Source organism: Caretta caretta, chromosome 5 (genome assembly GCF_965140235.1).
Source record: "Caretta caretta isolate rCarCar2 chromosome 5, rCarCar1.hap1, whole genome shotgun sequence".
NCBI classification, from domain to species: domain Eukaryota; kingdom Metazoa; phylum Chordata; order Testudines; family Cheloniidae; genus Caretta; species Caretta caretta.
Genome location: NC_134210.1, coordinates 12,786,730 through 12,804,682, shown reverse-complemented (window position 1 = coordinate 12,804,682; position 17,953 = coordinate 12,786,730). Strand labels below are relative to the sequence as shown.

Genomic DNA, 17,953 nt, shown 5'->3' with positions numbered 1-17,953 from the left:
GTAAACCCCCCAGAATGAAGGGGTAGCAATCTATCCTCGGGGGCCAGTATACAATTCTCTCCTCAAGAGAAATTCAGTAACACCAGGGGAACCGAGGGAGGTACTTTGGATACCGCTGTAAAAGAATGCCTGACAGAGCATGACCAAGGTCTGCTGAATGCCATAAAGAAATTCGTGACAGAGCCCTGCAAAGGCCTGGTGAATGCTGGGAAAAAGGCTGGGTAAAAGGCTAATGTAGTGCCCATCTTTAAAAAAGGGACGGAGGAGGATCCAGGGAACTACAGGCCAGTCAGCCTCACCTCAGTCCCTGGAAAAATCATGGAGCAGGTCCTCAAGGAATCAATTCTGAAGCACTTAGAGGAGAGGAAAGCAATCAGGAACAGTCAGCATGGATTCACCAAGGGCAAGTCATGCCTGACTAATCTAATTGCCTTCTATGAGGAGAAAACTGGCTCTGTGGATGAGGGGAAAGCAGTGGACGTGTTGTTGCTTGACTTTAGCAAAGCTTTTGACACTGTCTCCCACAGTATTCTTGCCAGCAAGTTAAAGAAGTATGGACTGGATGAATGGACTATAAGGTGGATAGAAAGCTGGCTAGATTGTGGGACTCAACGGGTAGCGATCAATGGATCCATGTCTAGCTGGCATGCAGTATCAAGCGTAGTGCCCCAAGGGTCGGTCCTGGGGCCGGTTTTGTTCAATATCTTCATTAATGATCTGGAGGATGGCGTGGATTGTACCTTCAGCAAGTTTGCAGATGACACTAAACTGGGAAGAGAGGTAGATACACTGGAGGTAGGGATAGGATACAGAGGGACCTAGATAAATTGGAGGATTGGGCTAAAAGAAATCTGATGAGGTTCAACAAGGACAAGTGCAGAGTCCTGCACTTAGGATGGAAGAATCCCATGCACTGCTACAGACTAGGGACCAATTCTGCAGAAAAGGACATAGGGGTTACAGTGGACGAGAAGCTGGATATGAGTCAACAGTATACCCTTGTTGCCAAGAAGGCCAATGGCATTTTGGTCTGTATAAGTAGGGGCATCGCCAGCAGATCGAGGGACATGATTGTTCCCCTCTATTCGACGTTGGTGAGGCCTCGTCTGGAGTACTGTGTCCAGTTTTGGGCCCCACACTACAAGAAGGATGTGAAAAAATTGGAAAGAGTCCAGCGGGGGGCAACAAAAATGATTAGGGGGCTGGAGCACATGACTTATGAGGAGAGGCTGAGGGAACTGGGATTGTTTAGTCTGCGGAAGAGAAGAATGAGGGGGGATTTGATAGCTGCTTTCAACTACCTGAAAGGGGGTTCCAACGAGGATGGATCTAGACTGTTCTCAGTGGTAGCAGATGACAGAATGAGGAGTAATGATCTCAAGTTGCAGTGAGGGAGGTTTAGGTTGTGTATTAGGAAAAACTTTTTCACCAGGAGGGTGGTGAAGCACTGGAATGCGTTACCTGGTGGAATCTCCTTCCTTTGAAGTTTTTAAGATCAGGCTTGACAAAGCCCTGGCTGGGATGATTTAGTTGGGGATTGGTCCTGCTTTGAGCAGGGGGTTGGACTAGATGACCTCCTGAGGTCCGTTCGAACCCTGATATTCTATGATTCTGTGATTCTATGCTGTAAATAGATACATTATTGGCAAAGCATGACAGTGGGCCATTAAATGCCGCTAAAATTTTAAAGAATTTTAAAAGAAATTTGACGACCCTGGAGACAAATATCAATACTGCCTTCTTAAGCAATCCGAAGGTTAAAGAAAGCACAGACTAAGGCAGCTGTGTTTCAGGCACTGGACGCGGTGGTGAAGTCTGTCCGGGCAAAGAGCACCACCTTGATGTAGGAGTGCAAAAAACCCCAGAAATAAGTTCTGTGCCACTGAGAGAAATCAGCTGGTGAATGTATGTCTCTTTGGGAGATAAGTAAGTGATTTAAGGAAAGAGAGTGAGGAGTTCAAAGGAGCATTTGCACAAATTAACGCTACAGAGTTTGGAGGGTGTTGTGGAAATGGTAGCGTGAAAGTGTTATAAGAAGAGAATGCTTGGTTTGATAATAAAACCCACTTATGGCAGTACAGCTTGGTACACTCATGCCGGGTGGAGCCCTGGCAGTCAAACAAATTATACAGGAGGGCGGGGAGGTGAGGGGTCAAGGGGCAGCAATTACTACCACTATGCTTTTGTCCCCAGGAATCTTTACAGCCGTCCTGAAGGAAAATTGGGCCTTTTCTGAAAGGAATCACCTGAAAATAAACAATTATAAATGACAGCTGCAGGCAGAGAGACAGTGTGATTTGAATAATTTCACTATGAACGATTTAGTCAAAGTTACTAAAAGGAAATCAGGGTTTTCCATTGGAACTTGACTGGGGAGTGTAATCTGGGTACAACTGTGTAAAAATAATTAGGCCAGTGCCAGGGACGTTAAGAAAAGATTTTTTTTTTAATGTAAAACTCTATTTGTGTAATTAGGTAAGGGTTTAAGGACCTAAAGAAACACTTCTGGTTTATAAAACCCTATTTTGTATGTTTAAAATGAACTGGCTTTTTAAAAATGCCACTAAAAATCCATTTGAATTGTTCATTCAAAGTTGCAACAATGATAGACACATTTTGCCAGACACAGCTAGCTAGTGTTGTTTGGCTTTGTTATTTAGCATTTAATCCTTTGGGTGTCTCAGTGTTTTTATAAAGTTCAGCGTCCTGATCGTGGCTGTGGTGGCAGGGGCAGCCAGACCCAGAAGAGCGGGGAGAGACTCTGGATCCTTTTTCAGTAATAAAACAGCAGCTCAGAGCTGCTGGAGAAGAATGAGAAATTAAAATGACAGTGCCCCTCTGGAGCAATGGCAGGGGTGAGGTACATACGAGATGCAGTTAGGAACACTGGGCCTTAAGGTGGCTCTGAGTAATCAGACAGTCACGTTGATAATTGTGCATGGAAATTCTGACAGGTTTCAGAGTAGCCGCCGTGTTAGTCTGTATCCGTAAAAAGAAAAGGAGGACTTGTGGCACCTTAGAGACTAACCAATTTATTAGAGCATAAGCTTTCGTGAAGTGAGCGGTAGCTCACGAAAGCTTATGCTCTAATAAATTGGTTAGTCTCTAAGGTGCTACAAGTCCTCCTGTTCTTTTTATGGAAATTCTGTGAGCACAAAATAAATGGTTATACTTCATGTGAAAACTGATATGGCTATTATAATGTTGTAGCAAATAAAAAGTGCATGGTGAATTATGGAGGAATGTGTATGTCCCCATAGCATATGCAGGCGTAAAAGGAATGTAAACAAAACATGCTCCTTAATTAAAATCCTATGAGGGCTCCAGAGAGGAGCCATGGTAGGTTGTGCTTTCTTTTTCAGATTGCTGTGTGCTTTGGAACCACAACCCCGCGCCAAGAAAGATCAGTAAATATAAAAAAATGGTGCTTAACCATGAAAAATCGTATCTAAAAATTATGATTAACTGTGGTGTAAAGTAAATGTTATTAGGGAGCGAAAAATCTGTCTGGTGGTCTTTTGTAAGTGAAAAAGAATAACTGTATTGAAACTAAAGCAATAGTAGAAAAGATTAAAATGCCCGAGATAGAAAACAACTTCAACTAATTAGTGTTAAACCTATGAAGAAAACGTTGTGCAATTTGTAGACGATATTCTTGTGCATCTTACTGACAGGGAAAGCCATTTAAAAGTATTGGAAGCCCTGTTTAAGGTTTCGATGAAAGCTGGACTCAAGCTAAACTCAGAAAAAGGCCCAGCTAGTGAAACAGGAGGTTTCCTTCCTGGGACTAACCCTGCAACCCAGTCAGCAGGCTCCAGACAAACAAAATATTAAAGTGATTTTGGAGCTGCCCCTCCCTACCTCAGAAACAACACTTGGCATGAGAAGCTTTTGCTGGGATTTTGTCCCTGACTACCTCAGCCACTGCGGCACACTGCCGTCTCCCCGCTGCAGCGGAAAAAGGTAGACTGGGAATGGAACCTCCAGCATATCCAGGTAGTGTATTATTTCAAAGAGGTTTGGACTCCAGTCCCAAATTATACAAAACCTTTTGGACTATTTGTAGCAACCAGGGACACAGCCATTTCAGCTGTGTTAACTCAGGGCTATCACGGGAGAGGAAAACCTATTGCTTATGCTTCCAGAGTACTGAACGGAGTTGAAAAGCAGTAAAGCCTCGGTGAAAAACACGTATTAGCTTTGTGGCGGTCCGGGACACATTTCAGATGTCGGGTGGGTTGGGACACGTAAAACTGTAATGACAGTACAGTGTCTAGTCCTAGTTTAACACAACCGCTGGCTGCTGAGAGCAGCAAACTGCTGTCTGTCCTCTTAAACAACCCTCACCTTTGCCAGGGTAGGAGTCTTAATTGATGGTGCTCCAGAGGAGTGTCCTGGAGGAATTCCCTCTCAAGAGGGGCCCCCTCACCCTTTTATCCCAGGTGCAGTACAGAATCTAACTTCTCAAGGGCTGCAACCTGAGCGGCTTATGTTAGGCTGACCCCTCTCCCTATATCACCAGAAAGGGACCCACTCACAGGATTTGCTCAATGCTTAATTTGTAATGAAAGAAGGGCGGGGGCTCAAGCAATTAGGGGCTGGGCCCAAGCAATTCTTTTGCTTTCATAACTGACGTCACAAGCCCAGAGGCACGAGGGCTATGATCTGCCAAGCTGAGAGGTGCCGGGGCTCAGCCCTGGCACAAATTAAGCCCAGGATTTGCTGTTTGTGTGGGTCCAGCCCCTAATTATCCAGTCCTTGCTGGTACCACCTGAGCGCAAGCAGAAAACGGTGATTTAGTAACACTGCAAGAGTCTGATCCAGGGCTATCTGCTTTTACACCCAAAGTAACACACGGGGAGCTAAACCAGCTGAAGGGTAAATGGCTCCTTGCCAGGGGAAACTTGTTGCTTAGTGAAGGGGATGATTTAGATGACCCGATCTGGATTCCCCTTAAAAGGGAAATGTTAAGACTGATGCATGATGTGCCATCAGGGGCCCACCAAAACGCTGATGCCACTTATCAGCGACTAAGTAAGGTGGCCTGGCGGCCCAATAGTAAAACAAACGTAAAACTTCATGTTTTGTGCTAAAAACAATCCACCAGGGAAAACAAAACGTGGATTTAGCCAGGCCCAACACTGCAGGGGGTCCTGGGAAAGCTTGCCAAGTGCCAATGCAGGGGAGTTACCACTTACAAGAAGAGGCAACCAATATTTACTTGTGGCTATGTACACACAGCAGCTTAAGTGGGTATAAGCTATGTCACTCAGGAGTGTGAATAACACCCCCACCCCCACCCCGAGCGATGTAAGCTGACCTGAGCGCCGGTGTGGACAGCACTATGCTGGCAGAAGTGTTATCTTTTGTTGGCTTAGAGCCTCTGTAGGGACAGTGTACAGTGGCAGAGCTGTAAGCGCTGTAGTGTAGCCATAGCCTGTGATTGCTGATGCCTTTTACTAAATGGATAGAGGCCTTGCCTACTTGAAAAGCCACTGCACCTGTTACAGCAAGATTGTAGAATGTCTCTTCTAGGTGGGAATGCCCCAGGGCGTAGACAGTGCTCGAGGAACAACTTTCACAGGGAAGGCAATGAAAGGTGCTTTCATCATTCTGGGAAAAGAGCAAAAATGTCACATACCCTATCAGCCCTAGGCTTCTGGCTTGGCGGAAAGGACAAACAGAACAAGTGAAACAACACGGTGTGTGAATCAGGCAAAGACTGGGATGAAAAGTGGCCTTTGATTCTTATGGATTTAAGGGGGAAGCCAAAGTAAACCAGCCGGTGTCACTCCTTTTATTGCCATGATGGGCGGAGAGATGAGACTCCCAGAATATTTGTTTGCAGTCCTCATTGCCAAACCTAATGAAGGAAGGGTTGGTCACAGCTCAGCCGGTAAGACTGCTGGGAGAAAATTTATGAGACATGTAAGTGTCTATTGCACAGCAGCAGGGGCAGGATCATGCCAAAATGAGGGCATACTTTAACAAACAAGCCCGAACTGTAGATTGGCAAGTTGGGGACAGAGTGATGGTGCAGCTGACCCCAGACAACCCCCCATTTTTGGCATCTAGGTGGGGAGGCCCATACTATATAATATAAAACCTCAGCCCTGCCATTTATTTGGTACAAATAGAAGCAGGACCTAAAAGCAAGGATCGATGGCTCCTGCTACTCAGTGAAAGTTGCACAAAGGTTCCCGTAAAGGGAACACCAAAAATTGGGTTGGATTTTTCAGACTACTGTCAGTGTATGAAGAAGCTGGTGTCATTGCACATAAGAAGTCTACCACTGCGGTACATGGAAAATGCAACTCAATAAACACAGAAATAACAATCTAAGTTTGGAGATATGAAGAAGTCTCTGTCACTGAGGTGAGAGCCAGAAGCCCTGGTCAGTTGTGGGGTGAAATAGACAATGCCTCTGGATATTGCATTCAATTCTGTAAGTGGTCTAAGAACAAGCAAAGCCATGATACTTGTGTAAGAATTGACAGGCATCGCACCAATCCCTATTTAGGGAACAGTACCTTGAATATTCCATATGGGTATGCTAGGCCTGAGGGGCATTATACAGAGTTTGTGTTTCCTGTAAAAGTTTATGCAAACAGGGCTTATCAATATGTACCCTTCTGGGGATCAGGAAGGGTAGAAATAAGAGTGGCACAAAAGTACATTGAAAAGAAAAACTTAGAGTGCTTCAGGGTAGAGGCAGGACCCGGTAATGGATTGGTATTAAGGCCCCTTAAAGAAGAGCTATACAACAATGTTCAATGTAGACATGTACCTGTGTTGTTTAATTTGATTTCATTGCCTTTGCCAAAAGGATTCTGTCTGCCGGAGCTTGGCTAATTGTATGGCAAAATGATAAAGGACTCTTGGGAAGACTTTGTTGGTACAAATGCAGAAGTAAAGGCACCCAAATCAATTCAAAGGCAAAGCCAACGGAGCCTATCTGCCAGTGATGTAGCAGGTGGTTTGGAGCCAGAGCATCAATCTGAAACCAGGCAGACATTGAGCCCTTGTGGGAACATGACCATGCATTCCAACGCCAGGACATCCTGAGCCCAGTGACTGAGCATAGGAAAGAACTCATTAATCAATAACTTTTGAATGTATATAATATGCAGTTTGTTTAAGGAAGTACAGCACAAAGTCAACGAACAAGTTAACCAAACCAATTAAGGTTATCAAAGTGGGGCAATGGCCAGGGCCATACCCTGTTCTATGCCTGGAGAGAATGTATTAGCCAAAATCAAGGCCACTCTCACTGATATGGAATAAGGTAAATTGCCCTCTTGTATAACCCCAGAGAAACTGAAAATGTGATGAGGCTGATTGGTGTAAAACTATAACAACAAAACCTCTCCAGGCTCCAATATCATGAAAAGAATACAGGACTCCTTATCCCACCTACGCTATCTGTCCCAGTAATTGCAGATCAGGTCATTCAAACCCCTGTTAAACCTCTCAAAGTACTGGAAGATACGGCAACTAATAAAGTTGGAAAAGAGTTTGTTTCTCCTCCTCAAATACTGTTGCAAGATGAGGACAAGGTCTTGAAAGCACTGAGCTTGTCCTGTTGCTCACACCCGGGAGACACCAATAGATGCCCATGTAATGTCTTACAGACAGAGCTGCTGGCATGTGAGTTAACTCTGCGGGAGCAATCTCCAAACTGCACAGTACAGTAGAGATGCTGGGGAACTGGTGAAATGAAAACTGCTTATGCTGGGATTTGTAAATATTGCTTGGTGGATGGCAATAGCCACTTTCAGTGGCTAGATCCAAAAAATGTTATTCTGATTGGCCAATTTTTTGTACCCCACCAAAATTCACTGCAGTGATAAATGGAAAGACTTTACATCCCATATCCATTTTCCATAATGTAACTGAATGATGGGCTGAATTCAGATGAGAGGAGAATGCTTGAAAAGCAATACCCAAATTTGGGCATGCTATCCTCACTTGAACCTGGATCTTAAAAGCTTAATAGCCATGCACAGAGAATTCGGCAGTTAACTAGCTCCACCTGGTGGGAACAAGGGTACAAAGTGGAATTACATTCATGGTGAAGATTTGCAAAAAGAAACGGAGTACTTGTGGCACCTTAGAGACTAACAAATTTATTTGAGCATAAGCTTTCATGAGCTACAGAAGTGAGGTGTAGCTCACGAAAGCTTACGCGCAAATAAATTTGTTAGTCTCTAAGGTGCCACAAGTCCGCCTTTTCATTTTGCGAATACAGACTAACACGGCTGCTACTCTGAAACCTGTCATGGTGAAGATTGTCATTCAGAGCTTTGATAGTTATCAGTGTGATTATGGTAATTGTAGTTTTGATTTTGTATTGTCAAGTTTATTAGTTGTACAAGATGTTGCAAAATTATAGATGTATGTTTAAAATGCTTAATGTAGTAAAGCCCATGTAGTATGTAGGGTTCTAAGGTGGTGAATGTAGGATAATTATGAAATTAAACAATTAGCATTAGCATAAGTTTGGTTAAGAAAATAATGTATTTGCTTTATGGATTGTGGCTAATACGGAGAGGGCCTCAAAAATCAAATAAAAGAAGGCCGTGAGAATAATAAGTAATATAACTCGTAATGTGGGGAAAATGTATGATTCCAAAACTAACAAAGAGCTGCACCAACAAGACAAAGAAAAATTGTCTTAAAAGAAACAAGCACAAAAGTTTCCACTGTTCTGCTGGCAAGCAAGGATGTGGGGAGAAGACAAGAAAGGGAAGCTTAGAGGAAGGAAAGGGGCAAGGATAAACTGCCTCAGACTGGGTTTTTGTTAAAGCTGTCAAGTTACCTGAAGAGTATAAAGAGAGCCATGAATCTGAAAGTTCTTGGTCAGACTCTACCTGATTATGCTGGAGACTCAGGGCTGGATTAACCTTTTGTGGGCCCAGCCCCAAACATATTTGTGGGCCCCCACGGGGGCAAAGGAGCATGGCGTGGGGAGTTTGGTCCCCAGAGCAAGGGACCAGCCAGGGGCAATAGGGCATAGCACGGTGGGGCCGGCCCTGCTCCACCCAGCCCAGTGCAAGGGCACTGTATTCAAACCGGCAGTTGTCAGACGCACACTGGCCCGCCCAGCCCTGTGCTGCCAGTGTGCCCCTTCCTCTCGGGGGTGGGCCCAGGCTGTGCCACACAGCCCCCAACTCCCTATGCCCAGCATCTCCTGGAACTGCTATGCCCAGCAGCCCCACACACAGACCCTCCACCACAAACGCACAGCGGCCTGCACTCCCCCCCAACCCAGCACCCCCCACACACACACACAGCCGCACCACTACTGCCCAATGCACTTCCCCACAGCCCACCATCACAACTACACAGCATCCCACTCAGACCCCCCACTTCCCAGTATCCCAACACACAGACCTCCCTCCCCGCCCCAAAACTCCCTCAGGATCCACTTGCCTGGAGATAGGGTGACCATATGTCCCTGTTTGGCTGGGACTGTTCCCTTTTTAAGCTCTGTCCCGGCCAGCCTGACTATTTTGACAAAACCGGGCATTTATCCTGTTTGCTCTTGCACCGATCAGTTGGCAAGAGCAAATGAACAAATGCCCAGTTTACCAAAAAAGTCCAGTGTGCCCCCCCATAGCGGGGTGTGGAGGAATGTGCGTGCGGGGAGCGCCGATGCGAGGTGTCAGGCAGCAGGGCTTGAGGGGTCAGCCCCAGACCCAGCCAGAATGCAGCTTGGGGGGGGGAGGGGGAGGTTTAGGGGCCAACGTCAGCCCCTGGCAGCGGTGTGGGGAGCTGGGGCAAGGGAGGGGTCAGCCCCAGTTCACGCAGAGCTCGGGGAGTGGGGGGGGAGGGTCAGCCCCTGGCTGCGGCGTGGGGAGCTGTGGGGGAGGGGTCAGCCCCAGTGGTAGATTTAGGGTTAGTGGGGCCCTGGGCTCAGCTTCATTTTTGGGGCCCCTCCTTGGGACCCAGCCGAGAAAAAGAACGTTCTCTTTTAGTTCCCCCCCGCCCCCATTTTTCATTCTTTTTTTCTTCACCCTCCTCCTGTAAGTAATAGCGAGTACACGAAAATAGAGTGAGATAGCTTGATTGTTTTTCTAGTCTAACTTATTTTTCCACAGGCCACCTGAAAATCATTGCTGGGGGGGGGGGTCTCGGCGGACCACTTAATGATCTTTCCAAATATTGTTTGTATCTTTAGCTACCTACTGTAAAGCGCTTTGGATAAGATCACTTTATATAAAAAAGAAAGTAAAAAAACCATCGGGGTGTGGGGTCTGGCCAGGAGTTAGGGCGTGGGAGGGGGCTCAGGCCTGGAGCAGGAAGTTGGGGTGTGGGGCGCTTACCTGGGGCAGCTCCTGTTTGGTGCGAGGGGTGGAGGTGGGAATGTGGTTGGGGGGAGGGGTGTTGGAGTCAGGGCAGGGAGCACCCCCATGACTCCAGCCCACACCGCAGCCCCCTGCCCTGAGTGGCTCATGGCGGGGGGTGGGGAGGATGGGATGGGGGAGTGCTGGGGCCCCGCCTTTGCTCTGCCCTGCCCTGATTCCACCCCCTTCCCCAAGGCCCTGCCCCTGCCTCTTTTCTGCCTCTTCCCCCAAGCATGCTGTGGCCCCACTCCTCGCTCCCCCTCCCGGAGCACTGGCAAACAGCTGTTTGGTGGTGGGGGAAGCGCTGGGAGGGAGGGGAAGGGGTGGGAATGTGGCGCACTCTGGAGAAGAGGCGGGGAAGCTTGGCTGCTGGTGGGTGCGGGAGGAGCCAGCCTTGCAGCAGGAGCCCAGGAGCCGGCAGGACCAAGCTTCTGCCTCCCCCGCAGGAGAGAGTGGTGGGCAGGGGCAGAGAGGAGCTTTGGGGGCCTTGCATCCCAAGCAGAGCGGATTGGGGGCAGGGCCCCTTTGGAGCCTGGGCCCGGCACTGTGGCGCCATGGGAAACCTGGTACTAGCTGGAGTACACCAGAATGAGAGGGTTAGCCCAAGGTCTGGCCTATTTGTAAGTATACTGATCACATACTTAAGAATACTCTGTTATTGTATTGGGTGTAGTGACTGCTCATTTTTAGGGTCTTAGCTATATTTAGAGCTACTGCATAAAGTATCATTTGGTTTTTGGATTTAATAAAGGAATTTATGGTTAAATTGGTGTTTGGTGCTTTCCCATAAGAATGGCCATACTGGGTCAGACCAATGGTCCATTTAGCCCAGTATTCTGTCTTCCGACAGTGGCCAATCCAATTGCTTCAGAGCGAATGAACAGAACAAGCAATCATCCAGTGATACATCCCCTGTCAATCCCACCCAGCTTTTGGTAATCAGAGGCTAGGAACACTCAGCACATCAGTTTGTATCCCTGACCATCTTGGCTAGTAACCATTGATGGACCTATCCTCCATGAACTTATGTAGTTCTTTTTTGAACCTAGTTATAGTTTTGGCATTCACAGCATCCCCTGGCAATGAGTTCCACAGGTTGACTGTGTATTGTGTGAAGTAGTACATCCTTTTCTTTGTTTTAAACCTGCTGCCTATTCATAATTCCAGCACATTGCTCATAGATAAATGCCTTCTTAAAACACTCATTTCAAATGTAGCTCAACTGTGACAATCAAACACGCATTAAATCCATCCATAGTTCAACTTTCAAAGATCTGTCCAATATTAGAATATCTCTGGCTTTGCTATCACAGTTGATCCTGATCAGTTTTGACTGGTCATTTTTCATTTGCAAAATTAAAAGGCAGTAAACAGAACAGATAAGAGAGAAGCAGTGCATGTATCAAAGGTACAGTCAGTCGGGTTAATAAATGTAATTAGAGTGCCTAGCAGAAAAGTGCTGGGAATGAATATGATTGAGGCAGTCCCCGGGTGCTGTTTCACTTACTCTAATCTGCTTTATTTACTTTCATTTACTTCCATTCAAGAGTTTTGTTAACTGTCTGTATTTTCCTATTCATGGGGGAAAAGGCACAGATACATAAGAAATTCAAGCTCTGCATGAAAACAAACTCTTCTTACCTTCCAGCTGAGTCCAGCAAGGCAGCTGTTGCTATGCAGTATCTGACTATCTATTAAAGAATGTGTGCCGAGCCAGAGATAGTAGACCAAGTGCCCCACCAGTTTATATAGCGAGAACAGCTCCTATCGTAACGCAACAAATTGAGCACTCCTCCTACCATTTCATGTTACATGGCAGATTGGAAAGAAATGCTAGAAGGTAGCCACCTGCTCCACCTTTTGTCTTGGTTTCTTGCCAAGTATCTTACTAAACCCCATCTTTCCTGCTGCTGTTTTGCATTTTCATCAAGCCTACACTTTTCCACTCCACATTAAAATTCAATTATTTAATTGTGTAACTTTGCCTGTTAGGTCACCAAAGAAGAATCCGGAGGAGTCTGAACTTATTTCTATGGTATGTCTTTGTCCATTTTAATGCATCTATACACACATCAGTGTAGATGGCTTCTTAGCAGAGAGGGGAGTCAGCTGCAAAAATTTGAACCATCCAACACCCCCAAACCTGAGGAGGGAATCGGAGCCAGGATTTTGCTTTGGTCAAGTCCTGTGATATGAACCAGTTACGATATATGGATTTGGCTTTTGAAACTTCCCACCCTAACCCCAAATTCTAAGGCTGTATGAAACTGCTTTGGGCTCATATTTGCTTCTCAGCAGCATTCCGTGAGCCCAATCCTGTAATGTGCTTCTGCTCCAGGTGCTTAGTACACTTATGACCTTTACTTTGTGAACTGGGTTTTTCCTAGTCACTTGAGAAATTCAAGTTATTTTTTTCACCGGGACCCCCTGGCCTGTGGGAGGAATCTAGCATAGTAGAACATTGGCATTTTTGAGAAGTTTATAAGGCAAACATACATAGCTGTGAAAGGTAGAAAGAGGGTACCAGAGGGGAATCTAAGAAGGGTGAATAGTGCAAGAAAGGACAGTGAAAACCCCATGAACTTAGATCTAGAGCTGGCCAAAACGCAGGATTTGCAGTTCACAGGAAATTTTGCTTTGGTTCAGTTCCAAAGGGAATAAATCTATTATTTTAATGTTTTTGTTTTTGTTTTAAACATTTCCTGCAAACTGGAAATCTTAAAAACAAATTCATTTAAGAAACACTGACACACGGTGCTTCTGACACAAAATCCACTCCCCACAGCTGCTGCGTGGAACTTACATTCTTGTAAAGTAACTAATTTGTTAGTCTCTAAGGTGCCACAAGTACTCCTTTTCTTTTTACATTCTTGTGAATGTCATGGTTGCTGTTAGCCCGGGGCAGTCTGCATGGTGGATTTGCCCTAGAAGAGCTGATTCTGGGAGACCACCCCAGGGCTTTCAGTTCCTAACTCTATGGCAGGGAGAGTGGAAGCATGGGAAGTCCCCCCAGAGCTGCATTCCCTGGAAAACTGTGGTTTTGGCAGGCACGCTGCCGTTGCGGCGTATGCTGAGCACGAATGACAAATCTTTGACAAGCTCCTGAAGGACCCCGCCTTTGATTAGCTGAAGGTTTCATGTTCCATGAATCAGCATTCTCTGAAAGCCCTCTGTTTTGGATGTAAAATTCCAACCAGCTCTGCTTAGATATCTTTCACATGAATTAAAGACCCAGTTTCATAGATTTTAAGGCCACAAAAGACCATCGTGATTATCTCGTCAGAAGAACACAGACCATAGTATCTCTCCCAGGAATTCCTGCATCAAGTCCACCAGCTTGTAGTTGAAGTACAGACCACATCTGGTTTTGTGGCTTTGCTTCCTACCCTGTAGAAATACAAGCTCTTGCTCTGCAGTAACTGAAAGGAGGATATTCTATTTATATATATTGTAGATGCCCATCCCTGCCTATGAATCACATGCACCGTATTCTGATCAAGATATTTTTAATGGAAGAATGTTCTTACTTTTTCTTAGCTGGGTCTGTGCTCGCAGTTTTCAGCTTCAATTCATTAGTGTGAGCTGGTCCCCGCTTAATCTCCCAGGCACCATCCTTGGGACATCGCCAGACTGTGCGATAAACTGAAGCTGTGGCTCATAGCACATGTGTTATATAAGATAGCGTGATGTTATTCTAGGAAGTGCTCAGTAATAATGTTTGCCTTTTCTCATTGTTTGTTACTCTTGGGGAGCCCTTTACTTTTCTTTCCTGTTCAACAAACACCAGCCGCTCAGAGGAAGGAAAAGGATTTGGGCGGACGGTCCTAATATAAAGAGTTTGACCGCAAAACCTCTGTTCCAGGACCTTACCTCTAAGCCACCTTTATACTTCCCACATTCTGGGGCTGTTCAAATGCAACCCTGGCTCCTGGTGTAAGGTAAAGCAGGCTTTCTATTACTCTATATTGTATTTGCACTGCCCCAGGCCTCCTAGGTACTACATGCTAGAGTAGATTCATAGATATTAAGGTCAGAAGGGACCATTATGATCATCTAGTCTGATCTTCTGCACAATGCAGGCCACCGAATCTCACCCACCCACTCCTGCAATAAACCTCTCACCTATGTCTGAGCTATTGAAGTCCTCAAATCATGGTTTAAAGACTTCAAGGTGCAGAGAATCCTTCAGCTAGTGACCCGTGCCCCATGCTGAAGAAGAAGGCGAAAACCCCCCAGGGCCTCTTCCAATCTGTCCTGGAGGAAAATTCCTTCCTGACCCCAAATATGACGATCAGCTGAACCCTGAGCATGTGGGCAAGATTTACCAGCCAGGTACCCAGGAAAGAATTCTCTGTAGTAACTCAGATCCCACTCCATCTAACATCCCATCACAGGCCATTGGGCCTATTTACCATGAATAGTTAAAGATCAATTGATTGCCAAAATCATGTTATCCCATCATACCATCTCCTCCATAAACTTATCAAGTTTAATCTTAAAGCCAGATAGGTCTTTTGCCCCCACTTCTTCCCTTGGAAGGCTGTTCCAGAACTTCACTCCTCTGATGGTTAGAAACCTTCATCTAATTTCAAGTCTAAAGTTCCTGATGGCCAGTTTATATCCATTTGTTCTTGTGTCCACATTGGTACTGAGCTTAAATAATTCTTCTCCCTCTCCGGTATTTATCCCTCTGATATATTTACAGAGAGCAATCATATCTCCCCTCAGCCTTCTTTTGGTTAGGCTAAACAAGTACGAAGGTGCTGCAACCCCCGCCCTCATTCCTTGGGACTGCCCCCACAGAATGCCCCCAGAACAACCCCCTATGACACTAGATAGCTAATTAGCATTAAGGCGACTCAAGGAGGAAATGCATTTCTCAGCAAAATGTTCACAAGCATCCCTGTCAAGTTCATCTGAACAAAAAATCTCTCGGCTAATTCAGGCATACCATGTTCAGGTCTTGCGGGGCAGAGGCACGCTTTAAAAGGGAGAGTGACAAACTGGAAAGGGTTCAGAAAAGAGCTGCAAGAATGATCAGATGCCTGGAATACATGTCTTTGCAAGACTCTAGCTGTTTATCTTGTCAAATAGAAGATCTTATCAAAGAGTAGCTTGATCATGTTCTATAAATTCCTTCAGGGGGAAGAGATTTCCGACAGTAGCTGGCTCTTCAATCTCACAGACTAAGATATAACAAGACCCAGTGGCTGGAAGCTGAAGTTTAACAAATTTAGACTAGCAATATGGTGCACAATAAGAGTAATTAACCATTGGAACAACTTACCTAGTTGTCACATGAGGGCTTTAAAGAAAGACTGGACGTTGTCTGAAAAGATCCATTTTTGCTCAGCCAGACAGCCTAGACTTGATGCAGGAAACACTAGTGGCCCGATCCAGAAAGACTCTATGTGCCTAACTCCACCCTTTCAGTATCACCGGCATTGTCAGAGCCATTGACTAACTCCTTAAATACCTAAGCCCCCTAACTGGCTGCTGGTCAGCATTTTTGAATTGCTGCTGCCACCCCAATGAGCTGCTCAGAGCCTTCACTCTAGCTGAAGCCCCAGAGAAACGAAGCATGGAACCTGTCTGAGATCATGCCTACCACTTGGTACCAGTCAGACCTGGCAGCAGGACTCAAGCTGCTGATTGATGGTGGAGGGAAGGAGCCCGGCACCCACACAAAAGACAGCTGTAGGAAGGGGGAAATGGAGGATGTGCATGATAGAGGTGAGAGGAGGGGTGGGTTGGGGTGGGGGGGAGACAGAGAGAGAGGGAGACATTTCTGCTGGTAGGACATGGGCTATCTAGGTGGCTGACCTGGCTTAGGTCCTAACTCCGGGAGACGGTTCACAACTCAGGATCCTGAGCAGAGGGAGATCCCTATCTCCGGCCCATCAGCCAGATGCACCAGCTCAGCCAGCTAAGCCCTTCTTCTTGGTATTGCATTCCTGGCTACCGTAGGTGGCTCCCCATTCAGCTGGTTGGCTTCTGAGGAGCCCTGCCTAGCTGGCTACCTCTCCCCATGGAGAGCCTGGACACCTAGCTCTGTCTGAAAATGCCAGAGGGCAGCAGGCTGCCTATGTGTTAGGTGTTGTAATGCCTTAATACCTTTAAGGCCCCGGGCCTTGGTGAAAGTCTGTGGCCTGGGTCATGTAGGAGGTCAGACTAGATAATGATAATGGTCCCTGCTGGCTTTAAAAAGCCATACGTCGGTGAATGCAGATCTCACTTGTGCCAGCTTTACACCATTGTAACTCATCTGACTCCTGCGTTAGACCAGTGTAAGGGAGCTCAAAACCAGTCTGGAGCTGCCCATTCTAACCTCCAATCCCATGAGCTGTCAAGAGACGGTACCAAGTACATTCCGCACTCCCAGAGTCACCAAGTTAACTGGCACCGGCGGGATAATCAGGGGCATAGGGGTGACTAGCTTTACTTGAAATTACTAGCGCTCAGATGCTTTTTGGAAGGAGGAGGAGGTGGAATGCCCTGTTCGCAAAGACCCATTACAACAGTGCCCTACTACAAGTTAATAAAGCCTGGACTGCTCTCCCCCAGATGCTCTCCAAGCTGTTTCTTCAAGTGTGCCGTGAGCTCTTCCCTTGGGGCAGAGTGCTCTGCCACCACATCCCACCTAGCTACCAACAGCTCGGAGAGGTGCATGCAGCAGTCGATTGCCAGTGGACTGGGCTGACGTCACATTTTGGCTGTATAACTATGCTCAGTGTAAGCCGACTTAGCCTAATGCGTTGCCCCCTGAGACTCAGATGGAGTCAGACCCCTAAAAAGTGGAACGCTGAGGAACGCCACGAGATAGCTGCATGGATGGTCATTTTCAGCAGCCTTGTGGTATGATCAGATCTGAGGGAGCAGGTCAGGCTGCCACAACCAGTGATGCAACATGACGCAAGAGGAGCGTCCATCAACAACTCTGTGGCTCTCCATGTCCTAAGCCACGTTACCACAAGCCATTTCCGCTTAGGAACACATCAGAGGCTGAGTGGAAAAGCGCACACAACAGGTCTGTCACCATCCTGCACGTGTTTGTTGAGGGGACTATTTTTTTATTTATATACAGTGGGAATGCCCATAATCTGGTGTAAGTGGGGGTGAGAATCCATCCCTTGAAACTGGCCCATAATAAACTTCTCTTTGGCAACCTGCTGGATCATTTGATGTCCTGAGTGCACAGGCAGCCACCCCACTATATTGATCTCTGTGGAGGCAGTTTCAGAAGAGGATGGGATGAGATGTGGCAGGGAGAAGGCAGCACAGCAGTTGGGGCAAGGGGAGGCATTGCTGGAGTCTAGATTATACGTGGCTTCGAAGGCTGCAAAGCTGGCATTTTTCTTAAGCAACTTTGTCACTAAAGCAATAAAACATTCAATTATAGGTCATCCACCACAGTCTATTATTCCCATTAGGCCATATTGCCAGGTGGGTCATTTAGCAGTCTTTGAGGGTCTTGGTTTCTCGATTTTAGTGTGTTTCTCTATGGAGCACAAAGCTTGTGCAGCTGTAACATCAATTCTGCATGACGTGCTTAGGTGCGGAGGGGCATGTCATATTAAAACCCCCTCCATCCGCTGCTCAGTGTGTGC

General features: G+C 46.4%; 1 protein-coding gene across 1 annotated transcript in view; it reads right to left on the bottom strand.

Moving 5' to 3' along the window:
* The window catches only part of LOC125636877 (urea transporter 2), a 40,709-nt gene extending 28,639 nt beyond the window's left edge, over positions 1-12,070 (bottom strand). Inside the window, exon 1 of the mRNA XM_075128279.1 lies at positions 11,988-12,070. The gene's annotated coding sequence lies outside the window, so the exon portion shown is untranslated. The remainder of the gene's footprint in view (positions 1-11,987) is intronic.
* Positions 12,071-17,953: the final 5,883 nt, after the last annotated feature.